General features: G+C 36.7%; 1 protein-coding gene across 4 annotated transcripts in view; it reads left to right on the forward strand.

Moving 5' to 3' along the window:
- KCNIP4 (potassium voltage-gated channel interacting protein 4) overlaps window positions 1-14,508 on the forward strand; it is a 1,152,721-nt gene that overhangs the window by 825,078 nt on the left and 313,135 nt on the right. The window lies entirely within an intron of this gene.

Genomic DNA, 14,508 nt, shown 5'->3' on the forward strand with positions numbered 1-14,508 from the left:
AACCTCCTCTTTAATAATAAAACTATGGGAAATAAAGCTTGATAAATTATGCTGATGGGATATTATGGACAAGATTGGAAAAACCTCAAAGTAGGACATGTTTAGAGGAAATTCATTAGAGGATGGTGAGTCAGAGCTTATTAGACTAAACATTGTGTGTTTACTATAACAAGAAGGAAACTGTGACTAGATACCTGCCTTCTAGTGGTTCAAGGACTAAGGAGTGTAAGGAAAATGAAACTCTTTTAGCACGAAGAGGAAGATTAGAACTTAATGAATAGAAGCTACAGGTAAATAAGTTTCTTCTGAGCACAAGGAAGAACCATGGGATCATTAGAGCGACCCACAATGAGATGGATTCTTGACTCTTCCCCATCAGTATAGTTTACCCTGTAAACAATTCACAAGAGTAAAGAATGAAATGAAGGATGGGGTTCCTCTAGATTCTTTTAGAAAAAATAGAAGAGGTTATTAATTATTAACTTCTAATGCATTTTTTTCTATACTATGCCATTGTTCTTTCACATTCTTAAATTACACAAGTAAGCATCTTGGTGAGTAGGTACTATCTAAATTCTGAAAATCACAAATATTAAAATACACTATTATTATTTAAAGTCATCCTGGGAAGATCTGGTTCATATTTGCATTCTAAAAATAAACAGTGATATATAAAATTCATTTTTTACTCATTTGATGTTTGCTTTTACTGTTTTTAAAAATAAAATTCTGATGCTATATAGATTTCGACAATACCAACTTATAACTTCTCGTTACGGTAACAGCTAGTAAACTACTCTGTTATTCCACCATCTTAACGCTCATGATATTGTACAGTCAGCAAGTTGAAAAGATAATATAGTTGTGTTATTTATGCTTGTAGAACTTGGAAAGAATTATTCTTTAACAGTGCATTAAAAAATCAATTAATATGGGGCGCCTGGGTGGCACAGCGGTTAAGCGTCTGCCTTCGGCTCAGGGCATGATCCCGGCGTTATGGGATCGAGCCCCACATCAGGCTCTTCTGCTATGAGCCTGCTTCTTCCTCTCCCACCCCCCCCCTTGTGTTCCCTCTCTCACTGGCTGTCTCTATCTCTGTCAAATAAATAAATAAAATCTTTAAAAAAAAATAAAAATAAAAAAATAAAAAATCAATTAATAGTGAATTAAAGCAATTAAATACGTTCTTTTAGCATTTGAGATGCTAGAAGCACTGTTATGTTGCACTGTAAATCAAGCCAATTTCAGCAGTAGATGGGTTTTGTCACGTGCATGAAATCTTTAAACGCAATTCCAGTAGGTCTTAGTACTATTATCTGCCAAAGTCTGAGCTCTCAAATTGTTGTTTGCCCAAGCCCAGCCAGATCTGTGCTGGGTATTCATTTTCATGGCAGCCTTTCAACTAGATTTGGTACTTCACTGGTTTAAGGAAACTTAATCTTTTAAAGACATTTGTAAGTTACCCACAAACCATTCTGCTAAGAGTGTATCATAAAGCCTTCCTAAAGGTCAGACATAAAATAAGGAATGGGCTCACATTAAAGGAAAAGAAAGATGTGACTATGTGCTTGAGAAACAAAACACTGTGTAACTAAAGAGGCGGGCAAGTGGGTCCCCAGAACAGAGTGGACACTTGCCCATCTTTGTGGAGTGCAGGAATGAATGCATAATTGAGTCAACAGATTAACAGGCTCTCAATGTATTTAAGATTGAAATATTGGCAGTTTGGTTGTGAAATACAAGCCAATGACATTCTGAAGTGAGATACTGACCCACATTTTAACATGAAGTTATTTTTAAGGGCATTTATGATGATTTTATTGACAAAACATTCTTATATTTATGTTTTCTTATTTTTCAAAGTACATTCACATATGCCACCTCCCTTTTGCTTCACAACACGGTCTCTGCGGGTCTTAGAGAAATGTGGCTTCCTCATCTTTATGCCCTCACTCCTTAGCCCAGCACCTGGCCCTGCGTAGTACCCTGTAAGTAATGTTGATAAAAACATCAGATAACAACTATTCAGCACTATTTGATATTCCTTCTGCCTAAGTTTCCAGTGGATTATATGACAGTAGGCCCCGCCACCCACAGTTTCTCTTTCCACGGTTTCGGTTACTCAGAGTCAACCAAGGTCCAGGAGTCAATGATCCTCCTTCTAGCATATGATCAAAAGGTCAGAAAAGGCCCCGAATCTCCAAGGAACTGTTGAAAAGGAAAAACAAAGCTGGGGGCATCACAATGCCGGATTTCGAGCTGTACTACAAAGCTGTGATCACAAAGACAGCATGGTACTGGCACAAAAACAGACACATGGACCAATGGAACAGAATAGAGAACCCAGAAATGGACCCTCGGCTCTTTGGGCAACTAATCTTTGATAAAGCAGGAAAAAACATCCGGTGGAAAAAAGACAGTCTCTTCAATAAATGGTGCTGGGAAAATTGGACAGCTACATGCAAAAGAATGAAACTTGACCACTCTCTCACACCATACACAAAAATAAACTCCAAATGGATGAAAGACCTCAATGTGAGACAGGAATCCATCAAAATTCTAGAGGAGAACATAGGCAACAACTTCTATGACATCGGCCAGAGCAACCTTTTTCACGACACATCTCCAAAGGCAAGAGAAATAAAAGATAAAATGAACTTATGGGACTTTATCAGGATAAAGAGCTTCTGCACAGCCAAGGAAACAGTCAAAAAAACTAAGAGACAGCCCACGGAATGGGAGAATATATTTGCAAAGGACACCACAGATAAAGGACTGGTATCCAAGATCTACAAAGAACTTCTCAAACTCAATACACGAGAAACAAATAAACAAATCATAAAATGGGCAGAAGATATGAACAGACACTTTTCCAATGAAGACATACAAATGGCTAACAGACACATGAAAAAATGTTCAAAATCATTAGCCATCAGGGAAATTCAAATCAAAACCACACTGAGATACCACCTTACGCCAGTTAGAATGGCAAAGATAGACAAGGCAAGAAACAACAATTGTTGGAGAGGATGTGGAGAAAGGGGATCCCTCCTACATTGTTGGTGGGAATGCAAGTTGGTACAGCCACTCTGGAAAACAGTGTGGAGGTCCCTTAAAAAGTTAAAAATTGAACTACCCTATGACCCAGCCATTGCACTACTGGGTGTTTACCCCAAAGATACAGACGTAGTAAAGAGAAGGGCCATATGCACCCCAATGTTCATAGCTGCATTGTCCACAATAGCCAAATCATGGAAGGAGCCGAGATGCCCTTCAACAGATGACTGGATTAAGAAGCTGTGGTCCATATATACAATGGAATATTACTCAGCTATCAGAAAGAACGAATTCTCAACATTTGCTGCAACATGGACGGCACTGGAGGAGATAATGCTAAGTGAAATAAGTCAAGCAGAGAAAGACAATTATCATATGATTTCTCTCATCTATGGAACATAAGAACTAGGATGATCGGTAGGGGAAGAAAGGGATAAAGAAAAGGGGGGTAATCAGAAGGGGGAATGAAACATGAGAGACTATGGACTATGAGAAACAAACTGAAGACTTCAGAGGGGAGGGGGTGGGGGAATGGGATAGACTGGTGATGGGTAGTAAGGAGGGCACGTATTGCATGGTGCACTGGGTGTTATACGCAACTAATGAAGCATCAAACTTTACATCGGAATCTTGGGGATGTACTGTATGGTGATTAACATAATATAATAAAATAAAATTTAAAAAAAAAAACAACCTAAAATGGAGCAGAGATGGATAGGATGTAGAAAATGCGAAAGAAATGAGAAATGTTCAAAGACCTGGATAATGCAATAAAGCTTTCTAATTAAAGAGCAAAAAAAAAAAAAAAAAGGTCAATAGTAACCTAACGCTAATCGCAATGCCTGTGTCATTCACCTCCCTTCATCTCACCAGGTGGGCATTTTAGCATCTCTCATCATTACAAGAAGAAAAATGAACACAGTACAGTAAAATATTTTGAGAAAGACCACATTCACATCAATTTTATTATAGCGCATTGTTATAATGTTATGATATTGTTTACATTATATTGTATATTGTTTAGCATATTCTATTTTATTATTAGTTATTGTTCATCTCTTACTGTGCCTAATTTATAAATTAAACTTTGTCATTGGTCTGTCTATATAGGAAAAAAACAGTTTATGTAGGGTTTGGTACTATCTGTGGTTTTAGGCAACTACTCGGGGTCTTGGAACGTATCCCCCAAAGATAAGGGAGACTATTGTATTCAATACTTCAAAATACCTTCAGCAGTGAATACTCTTAATGATCCTATTTATAGCTGAGGCAGTTATAGCGTAAGAAAGTAAACCACTTACCCAAACCACAGAGCTCGTCAACAGAAAGTCCGAGAGGTACACCCTGACCTGCCAGGAAAAATGCACATACTGCTAATCACTGTGAGCAACTTTTGTAGCATTTTCTCTTTTTTGTGGGGGAGAGGGATATAAAAATGCCAAAGCACTATTTTTATTGATCAGTGATCATAAAACATTCCCTTTGAATGCTCCAAAAAAAGTTTGGAAGCTACTTGTCAGTATAATATATTTAAAAGAACATTTCTTTTCCCAAAGCAAAAACATAAATCATGAACTAAAAGCCATATTTCTTGTCAATGTATCTAATTTCAGCTTGGAAATGTTTGTATTGAAGTGTGTAAAGCAGTAATGTGATAGTAAATTCTCATGATGACAGGCTGTCAGGATGAAATCGTTGGATTAGCAAGAGGAGAAAAATTGCTATTTTAGTGACAATCCTTGAAATGGAAAGTGAAAAATTATACAGCTTAACAATTAATTATGTCCAAGCTTGCATTCAATTGCAGTTTTCTTACACTGAGATCTGAGCATAAATCTTTAAACTTGTAGAAATTTAAACTCAGAGTTGTTTCCTTGGTGTTGACACTTGGATTATAGGTGTTCCATTTGTGAGAAGATTAAAAATACTTCATGTTACTATAGACTCAAGAGTCACTTGATTAAGAACATCATAATGAAAAATATAATAAATCCTTTCCCCAAAACTATCATGTATTTTAGTTCTTTCAAAGTACTTGAGCTGTTTATTGTCTCCCCTCTTTTAAGGAGCCCTAGATTTTATTTTCCAGAATAAAGACATCTTTCTTAAAATCCTGGGATTTGAAATTAGAGTGGATCTGAATAATATTGTATACTCTATTTGACATTTCTGTCAATACTCAATCAAGAGTTGAATTTTCTTTATAGCTATTCTGATAATCATGATGTACAATGACATGATAATAATGGTGCTAATGGTAATTTTACCATTTTTGACTAAATGTCTTGGGATAAAATAATATATATATATACACATATATATGTTTGTATGTGTATGTGTGTGTGTATATATATATCTATATATCTATATATCTACTATCAGAATCTTAGATTTTATTGGCAGTCTTTTCTCTAACCCTTAAAATTTTGGCAATTGCTACTGCTTTCTCATAAAGGTTACAATATGTTGTATTGCAGTTTAATATAATGCGATATTGTTTTCTCATTAAACAATCCCTTCCCCCTCATACATACACACACCATGGAAAACAAAGAGATTTTTTAATGCTATTTAGTTCAGGGCTCTATTTTTTCTTTCTTTCATATTCAAAATGTACCCTCTCCTCCATCCTGGCCCCACTGACAATAAGAGGGTGCTGAGTTTCGAAGAAGGAATTTATCCAGATTTTACTTATGAATGGTGCTGATTGCTGTAGAGGGATTCTGAAAACAACTGTGTTTTCTAAAGCAATTGTTTGGTATGAACAAAAAGAACAGAGAAAAAGCCACCTTCGTTTATTCCAATATGGCAATCAGATCATTCTGAGAAGACTGGTTTTAGACTTTTGTTAAGTTAATAGTAGTCTTCTGTATGTTCTTATATACCACAATAGAATAAATGGGGTCACTTCCCAAAACTAGACAGGTGTGTCTTTGCAAGCATAGAGAGCAAAAAAAGAGGAGGGGAGTATAAAATAATAACACAAGTAGTTTTGTTTTTATTTAAGAGCAAGTAAATATTCATTTGGATCTAGGGAAAACAAAGAGTAGGTTATTCTTAATACAGAACAAAGTGCCACGAAAATTTGAATGCTGTCTTTTTGACTATTGTTTCTCACACATCCAGGAATTGTTCAGTGAAAAAAAACAAGACAAAACAAAACAGTAAGAGAAACATATCGCTTCTCGGCCTTTTGGCTAAGATCAAGTGCAAAACAGTAAGAGAAACAATTCTACAATCTCTCTTTATTTTCCCAAACTCTCCAAAATAACCAGCAACTAGGGATCTTCTATTTTTCTCCCCCACTGATACTATTTTATTTTGTGATTTAAATAAACATAGCCCATCTGGCCTCTTTGGTCTTCCTGTCCCTCAATGTGTATTTAAAGGTGATATTATCTTTAGGATTTATTTCCTTTTGCTTAGTGGAATCTAAGCCACTTTAATTGGGAAAATAAATCAGTGTCAGATCATTATTCCATGTCTTCCCAGGAACCATATCACACTCAAAACTGAGATTGGCATCTCCTGCTCAGTGGCATTTATCACAAACTCTATGGCACAATATAAAGAATATGGATGAAAATACTCAATAAGGAATTGTTGAAAGAATAGAGGGTATGTTGGTGAATGGCAGATAAAAGAAAATAATTAGTGTAAGACTGGCATGGCTTACTCCCCTAGCTCCAAATGTCAAGCAGCAGGGTTTATTTACTGATTCCAGAATTTAAAATATTTAACCTTTATTGTAGAATGGATGATTTATTAGTTTCCTAAAGCTGCCATAACAAAGTTCCACAAACGGGGTGGCTTAAACAACAGAAATTTATTGCTTCACAGTTCTGGAAGCTAGAAGTTTGGAATCAAGGTGTCTGTAGGGTTGGTTCTTTCTGAGACCTGAGGGAGATTCTGTTTCATGTCTCTCTCCCAGCTTCTGGAAGCCTCAAGCACTTCTTGCAGATGGTGCTCTCCCTGTGTCTTCACAGTATCTCCCCTCTGTGCTTGTCTGTCCTGTATCCAAAAGTCCAATAGCACACCAGTCGTATTGGATTAGGGGCCTCATCTCAACTAATTAGATTTACTACAAACATATTCCGGATAAGATCACATTCACTCTGAGACACTGGATGCTAAGACTTCAACATATGAATTCGATGGGAATGCAGTTCAACCCATAACTGATAGAATATATTTTATTAATGGAACATATTCCCTAAAAATGAATCAATTTGTAATGGAATGAAATATTCCCTATCCATTTGTGTGATTTGCATGAGGACACAGGATGATTTTTCAGTACCTTGATATCTGCATCAATTAACATAAGGCATGTCACAAAATAAGTACAAAGTAAAAATTGAGTCAATGAATGTGTGCATGGTGTATTACTTGTATTAGTTTGCTAGGGCTGCCAAAACAAAATACCTTATATTGGGTGACTTAATAGAAATTTCTAATGTTACACTGTATGTTAACTAACTAGAATTTAAATAAAAACTTAAAAAAATTTATTTTCTCACAGTCCTGGTGGTTGGAGGTTCAAGATCAAAGTATCAGCAGGCCTCTCTTTTTCTGAGGACTCTCTTTCTTGGCTTGCAAATGACCACCTTCTTGCTTTGTCCTCACACAGCCTTCCCTCTGTCTGTGTAGTCTGCATTAATCTTCTTATAAAGACACCACCAGTCATACTGGATTGGGTCCTACACTAAGGACTCAATTTTACCTTAATAACCTGTTAAAGGTCCTACCTCCAAAAACAGTCACATTCTGATTTTAGAATTTCAATATATTAATTTTGGGGGTACAAAATTCAGCCTGTAACACTTGAGTTTAGATTAAGCTCCTATAACAAAAAGATCCTAAAATATAATTGAATCAAGGAAAATAAAAATTTACTTGTCTCTCATGTAACAATAATTCAGAAGTCGGGAGAAATCCAGTGATTAGTTGCCTCTGCTGTATATGGTCATCTAAACACCTAGCTTCCATCTACTCTCTTGCTTTTCCATACCTTCAGGTAGGATTCTCATTGATGTAGTTGAGACTGACTCACCATATTGCTTTCAATTTTCCAGGCCCCAAACTAAGCACTTTTGCATATATTATATCATTAAAACTGTATGTTTTAAGTATTGTGTCAGAAAAAAGAAAAATCATGAATGCACAGTAGAAAGTTAATAAACTATTTGTCTTGCTTTTTTTTTTTTTTAAAGATTTTATTTATTTATTTGACAGAGATAGAGACAGCCAGCGAGAGAGGGAACACGCAGGGGGAGTGGGAGAGGAAGAAGCAGGCTTCCAGCAGAGGAGCCCGATGTGGGGCTCGATCCCCTAATGCCGGGATCACGCCCTGAGCTGAAGGCAGACGCTTAACTGCTGTGCCACCCAGGCGCCCCTTGTCTTGCTTTTCATCTGCAAATGGGGAGGTCCAGAACTATTTAACACATTGAATGAATATGTCGCTCTCTCTCCTTTAATAATTCTTGACATAACCTGACCACACATACTTAAAGCTCAGAGCATATTTTCAGATGATCAGTTGTTGAATATTGATGTGCATGTGAAAAGCTAAATTTCAAATTATAAAATGTTAATTTTCAAGAGAATGAAGATTGAGCAGTTTCTACTCATCCATCCACTTACAACATAAGTTCTAGCCACAAGTACATCATTACTTCAGAAATTTAATTTGCCTTACTGAGGAAATGTTGCAATGCTCAATTCTATCCAGTCAATTAAAAATATGCAGATCTTTTAATAAACTTATTATCTTGGACCCAATTTGTCATTAACATGTTTCTCCACCTTTCCATAAGAAATTCTTACATTCAAGTCTGTAATATGGTTAAGATTGCATGCTGTTGTAACAAGTAAACGTACAAATAGAAGGAGATTTCTCACTCGTGTAAAGCCTAAACAGTTATTTCTGCTTAGTGAACGTTGTTTTTTAAGCAATGCTTCAAGAACCCTGCCTCTTTCCACCTATTGCTTTTGTCATCTCCTCAGGATTCAGTCGTTAGCTAATCCTTGCATCTGAAGGGAAGGAAAGTGGAAATGGTCTCTATGATTCTTAACCATTTTTGCTCATGAACATTCTGTTGGAGAAACTAACCACATGAGCCCTTCATATTGAAGAGGTGTAGGTAATGTCGTCCTTGGCTGGCAGCCATTTCCTAGCATTGCTCTGTGCTACAGAAGGGAGGACAAGGATAGAAGGCTAGTTGTCTCGCAACAAACATTTCCTTTAATTGAGTAATGCAACGGCCTTCTATATCTTTTTGGAGCGATATCTTAACATCAAGTCAGATGCACATGATTTCTCTAAAAATAAAATAGTGAGTTATTTCATGTAGAGAAGCAATTCTGAGTTGAGCCATAAGATACTATCTACTAAAAAATCTCTCTTAGTCAGTTATTCAGTTAACATATATTATGCATCTAATTGTTTTAAGCCTGTTACCAATCAGTTCAAATCTTTGGGCAAACCAATTGTCAGAAGAGTTATTCAAAGCCTCTGGAAATGCATGTAGCCAATGTTCTCATTGTTATTGTAAAATTTTTAGCTGGTATTTATAATACCCAAACAGAAGACTAAGAAACTGGAACTTCAGAGATTTAACTATAAAAAAATTAAACAGAATTTTTATAGTATTTGCTAATTAATCTTAGATCTTTATAGTAATAGATTGTCCCTGTGAGACACAATTGGTTGGGATATAAAAAAATTGTTTTGGTACGTAGATAATAAAATACACTCATGTTGTATTGCAAGATAATGAGGCATAAATATGAGGTTTTTGTTTTGTTTTGTTTTTAAGACAAGTGCCAGGTTTTAGTTAACTCTCTGTCCTGGGATTTAGCACTGTGCCTGTCATTGTATAATTTCTCACTTAAATGATATTGATGCCTAAAAGAACAAGTGAATGAGATGGAAAGAGGCTCATATAAATGAATAATTATCATTTGTTTTACTAGGCAAATGTATTTCAGTAGTATTTATTTTTCAATTGTTTGTCATAATTTATCCTCTTCCTTCTTAATCTCATCAATCCACTCTCATTAAAAGCATAAGGTCCAAATAAGTACCAGGGCCTCATTCCAGGTATTCATTTGCCCAACAATTAGGACCTCCACTGTCCTCCTTTTCTTGTATGGCCCAGACCTCTCTTCCCCAAGTGGTCATAGAACACTATATCAGAGGTTTCCTACTTCAGGCCTTAGCCCAAGAGGATCCTAGGTACAGAGGGTCTTCAGGAAGCTAAACATTTTAACCATGTAACTTTGTGAGTATGAGAAAGAAGCAAAGCACTGGATTTCTGAAGAAGAGTTTGAATGGCTGAAGCCAAACAAGGAGATTGGGTTCTCCAGAAGTTTGGTGTGCAGAGATTAAAAATCAACATTTGTGGAAGAGGGAGGGTGGAAATAAGATTACGGAGTGGAGGAAGTCTAATTATTGCAGAACCACAAAGTCTCAACCAACCCCATAGGGAGTTCTGTGATGTTAGAGCTATCCTCTAATGGCCCAGAAGAGTTAGGACCTTATACTCATTACCAGTGGTCCTTGGGTGAGGCGGCTCTCTGCAGATGAGTCAAACCCTGAAGCTGCTGACAGCCTGAGTTGCTCTTCCATGCTAGAGCAAATGTTTCTTCCCTGAAGGAGGATCTGGGTAGTGGAATTCCATATCCATCCCATAGATCAAAAAATATAATAAAAGAAATTAGTCTCTCAGTTCATCTATCTTTGATTCAATCATACACATCCATGAACTGATGACATATTCTGGGGTCAGAGTCAAAATACCAAACAACAGTTGCCCCCCCCCATTCGACCCATCAGAACCAACACCAACCACAAAAAGTCCATTTGGCCTTACCCGTGTGAGCCACCTCAGTATCAGCACTCATGGAACAGAATGTTCCCTTTGCAATTGTGATGGTAAATTTCTTCAAATCTTCAGTGTTAGGGAAAGAGTTTGTGATGGGGGGAGAAAAGGAAAAGTTCAGGGAAATGAGTTTATACAAGGATTGATAAAAGCCCTTATGTGTTTTTACTAATACAATTGAACATGATGGTTGGACTCTATGAAGGCTTGGTACATGCCAGGCACTGTGTTCAATCCTTTAATTATCTCATTTAACATTCCCAGTGCTATGAGACAGGTACCATTATGATCCCAGTTACAGGTGATGAAACTGGAGGGTAGGAGTAAGTGATATGTTCATGGGCAAACCTAATATCCTGTAAAGCAGGGTTAGAAACCCATATCCGTCCAACTCTGGAGCTTGACTCCAATGATTGTTGTGCTGCCCACTTGAATTCTGAACACTCATGGTTTTATCTTTCCTTGTGTCCATTGATTGCAGAACAGATGGGGTGTGAACAATGATGATACATTTTCTTCTTTTTCAATTTGGCCTCTTTCTCCTCTGTTATTCTGCGCCACCAATCTTTAGATTTACCAAGTACTGCCCCAGAGTTTTTGCCCTACTAACCACTGAAAATTTGCGTCTTTCCTCTTTACTACTTTGCTAATCCCTAATTAATTAGTCAGAGAGAAGAAAACCAGAGGATCTGGATAGTTTTTTTGGTTTTTGTTGTAAACTTAGGGCATTGAATTGTGCCCTAAAATATATACCTATGAAACACTGACTATCTTATGCTTACTTTTATCTTTTTTCCATTCTTTAATTTATCTTTCCAATGTCTGTGAATATAAAATATCGTTACAATACATTTAAATAGTGTGCAATGCCTGAAACTCTTGAAATTTTTCTTTCTTGTTTGGAAATCAATGTGACACTATTAAAATATGCCATTGAATGAGATACAGATAATCAACATGCTGCAATAATGAGAACCTCAATTTCCAATGTCTTCATATATTTTAGCTGTTATCATTGCAGTTCTTATACAGTGCTTTCCAAACAATGAATTGAAACACATTAGTAAGTCATGAGAATTTTTCTGTGAAATACAGCCTAAGAGAGCTAATAAAACAGATAATTCTCACCTCCAAGATAACCACTATGCCATGAGTTATTTTTGAACCATTTAAAAAGAAGTTAATTTCAACCTTGTAGCAAAAGTCTTTTTCAAATGGAGATGCTATTGTTCGATTCTCATTGAGTATGACTATAAGAAACAATGGTTAATCCTTTTTACGAAAAATGGATTTAAGTCCATATTCATTCTTTAGGAAAATTCTGAGGTAATCAAATCAAGTTTAAAAGGACTGTGTTGAGGTTTTTGGTTTTTTTTTTAATAATTGTTGCAACTACATTTAGGCTAACAAAGTCTTCCTTCAGAAATGATGTACTGTGAAAGAATTGCAAGTGCTTTCTAAAATAAATGCAAATAAAAAAGTGATTGAAAATCTGCTTCATAGCAGAACTATGCACTTCTCTTGAGTAACTAAGAGCTTTCTACATAAATGGTGGCAATGTAGATACATGGTATACAAATTATTGTTGGTCCCTAAGTGGTTCTCCACACAGATATGCAATGGCAACAACCAGTTAAAAGTGTCCATATTGTGAAAGGCAGGAATATTTTCGTAATAAGTTGTAAGTAATTACATGTGAAAATGAGTAGCCAAACAATAAATATTTCTGAATATTCCCCATGTACAAGTCACTCTCTAGATGTTGTATGCTTCATTAGCTGGCACTGCTCTAACAAAATACCATTGACTATGTGGCTAAAATAACAGATACTTATTTCTCACAGTTCTAGAGGCCAGGAAGTCTTAGATCAGGTGCCAGCAGAGTTGGGGTCTGGTGAGAGGTCTCTTCCTGCCTCCAGATCACTGCCTTCTTGCTATGTCCTCACATGGCGGGGATGGGGTAGAGGGAGCAAGGGAGTTCTGATCTCTTCTTGTAAGGGAACTAATCCTATCATGAGGACCTCACCTTCATAACCTCATCTAAACCTAATTATTTCCCAAATGCTCCACATCCTAATACCCTCACTTTGAGGGCTAGTGCTTTAAACAGGAATTCTGGGGAGACATGAACATTCAGTCCACAATACTATGTCAGTAGAAAAAGCCTTCTGAGGGTTTCAGCTCTCTCTCAACAGTTTACAATTGCCCTCTTAGTGAATTGATGTGTATAGATGTACATTTATGGCAAGCTCTGTAAGGGCAGAAAGAGCATTATTCCCTGATGTCATCTTCAGTGCAAAGTACATTAGCACAGAGAATAGAATAGGATAGGGTTGGGTAAATGAATGAATAATGAAGAGAGATGAGACAGACACATAGACATAAAAATAAATAAATAAATAAATAAATAAATAATAACAACAAAATCAAAAAGAATATCTTGTAGGCAAATACATCACACTTTGTCATATATATGGTAAAAATATTATATCGAAAGGTTCTAGAAGGAAAAGGCATTATCATAGAGGAATAACCTGGGCTTGGTAAAGAGGGAGGATAGTGAAGAGAAGAAATCACTAACTGAGGAAATTTTATAAGAATTTATAAATTTTATAAGAATAAGCCATAAATAAGAAATTCAAGGGTATTTGCTGGGAATGCTTAATAGTGCAAATGTACTCAAAGATGGTGGAAGAAAACTGAGGGATTAAGCCGTAACTGACAAGTTCGCAAACTTGGGCCTCTAGATTCCATGTTAGCTAATGTTTGTTTTATCTTGGCTCTGTACTCTTTTAAATGTTTTTAATTAGTTGTCAATGCATACATCCATCTTGGAAGATTTGACATAAAAATCTAAATTCTCAGCTTTTCATAAAAATTCTGTCTTTTAGCATCACTCTCACATCCAATCAGTGGGATCAGTGGGAATGAAGAAACAGCTGCCAAGACTGCCCTCCTGTTGTTTACCCCTGACCCCATGGAATCTTTTCACTCATTTATGTTTATCTGTCTGGCTCCTTACAGTTTGAGAGGTCTAATGAAGATGTGGTTTGAGATCAGATCTCTCTCTCTACCGCTCTCTCTCTCTCTCTCTCTCATGCACACGCGCACACACACACACACACCCACAGAGTGTGTACACAGAGGCACATGGTGGAATCATCATGAGCTTTAACTCTTCCAGCCCTAGAAGTTTACAGCTGTTCTGGAAACTCACAAGTGGCAGTATGAAGTCAGCAATGGTCACAGCTCTGTGACACTAATTTGAGTCAACAGTCTCAACAGTCCCCATTAAGCCTGAAAGAGACAGAGGCAGTACAGGAAGTATAGAAAGTTAGAGAGGTTAGACTTTATATTCAATGCTGAAATTCTGCCACAGGAGATGGAGTTGTTATTCAATAAAAAATGACTTGCAAAAGGAGGGATTCAATGGTCCCTCTTTTGGTAACCAAACTACCTTCAAGAAGCTTTTCTGCATACTTCCTAGAAATCTTAAATGCTGCTGCTTCACAGCATTTAAAAACCATATGTTCTCGGGGTGCCTGGGTGGCCCAGTCATTAAGCGTCT

Source organism: Ailuropoda melanoleuca, chromosome 11, assembly GCF_002007445.2.
Source record: "Ailuropoda melanoleuca isolate Jingjing chromosome 11, ASM200744v2, whole genome shotgun sequence".
Lineage (NCBI taxonomy): Eukaryota > Metazoa > Chordata > Mammalia > Carnivora > Ursidae > Ailuropoda > Ailuropoda melanoleuca.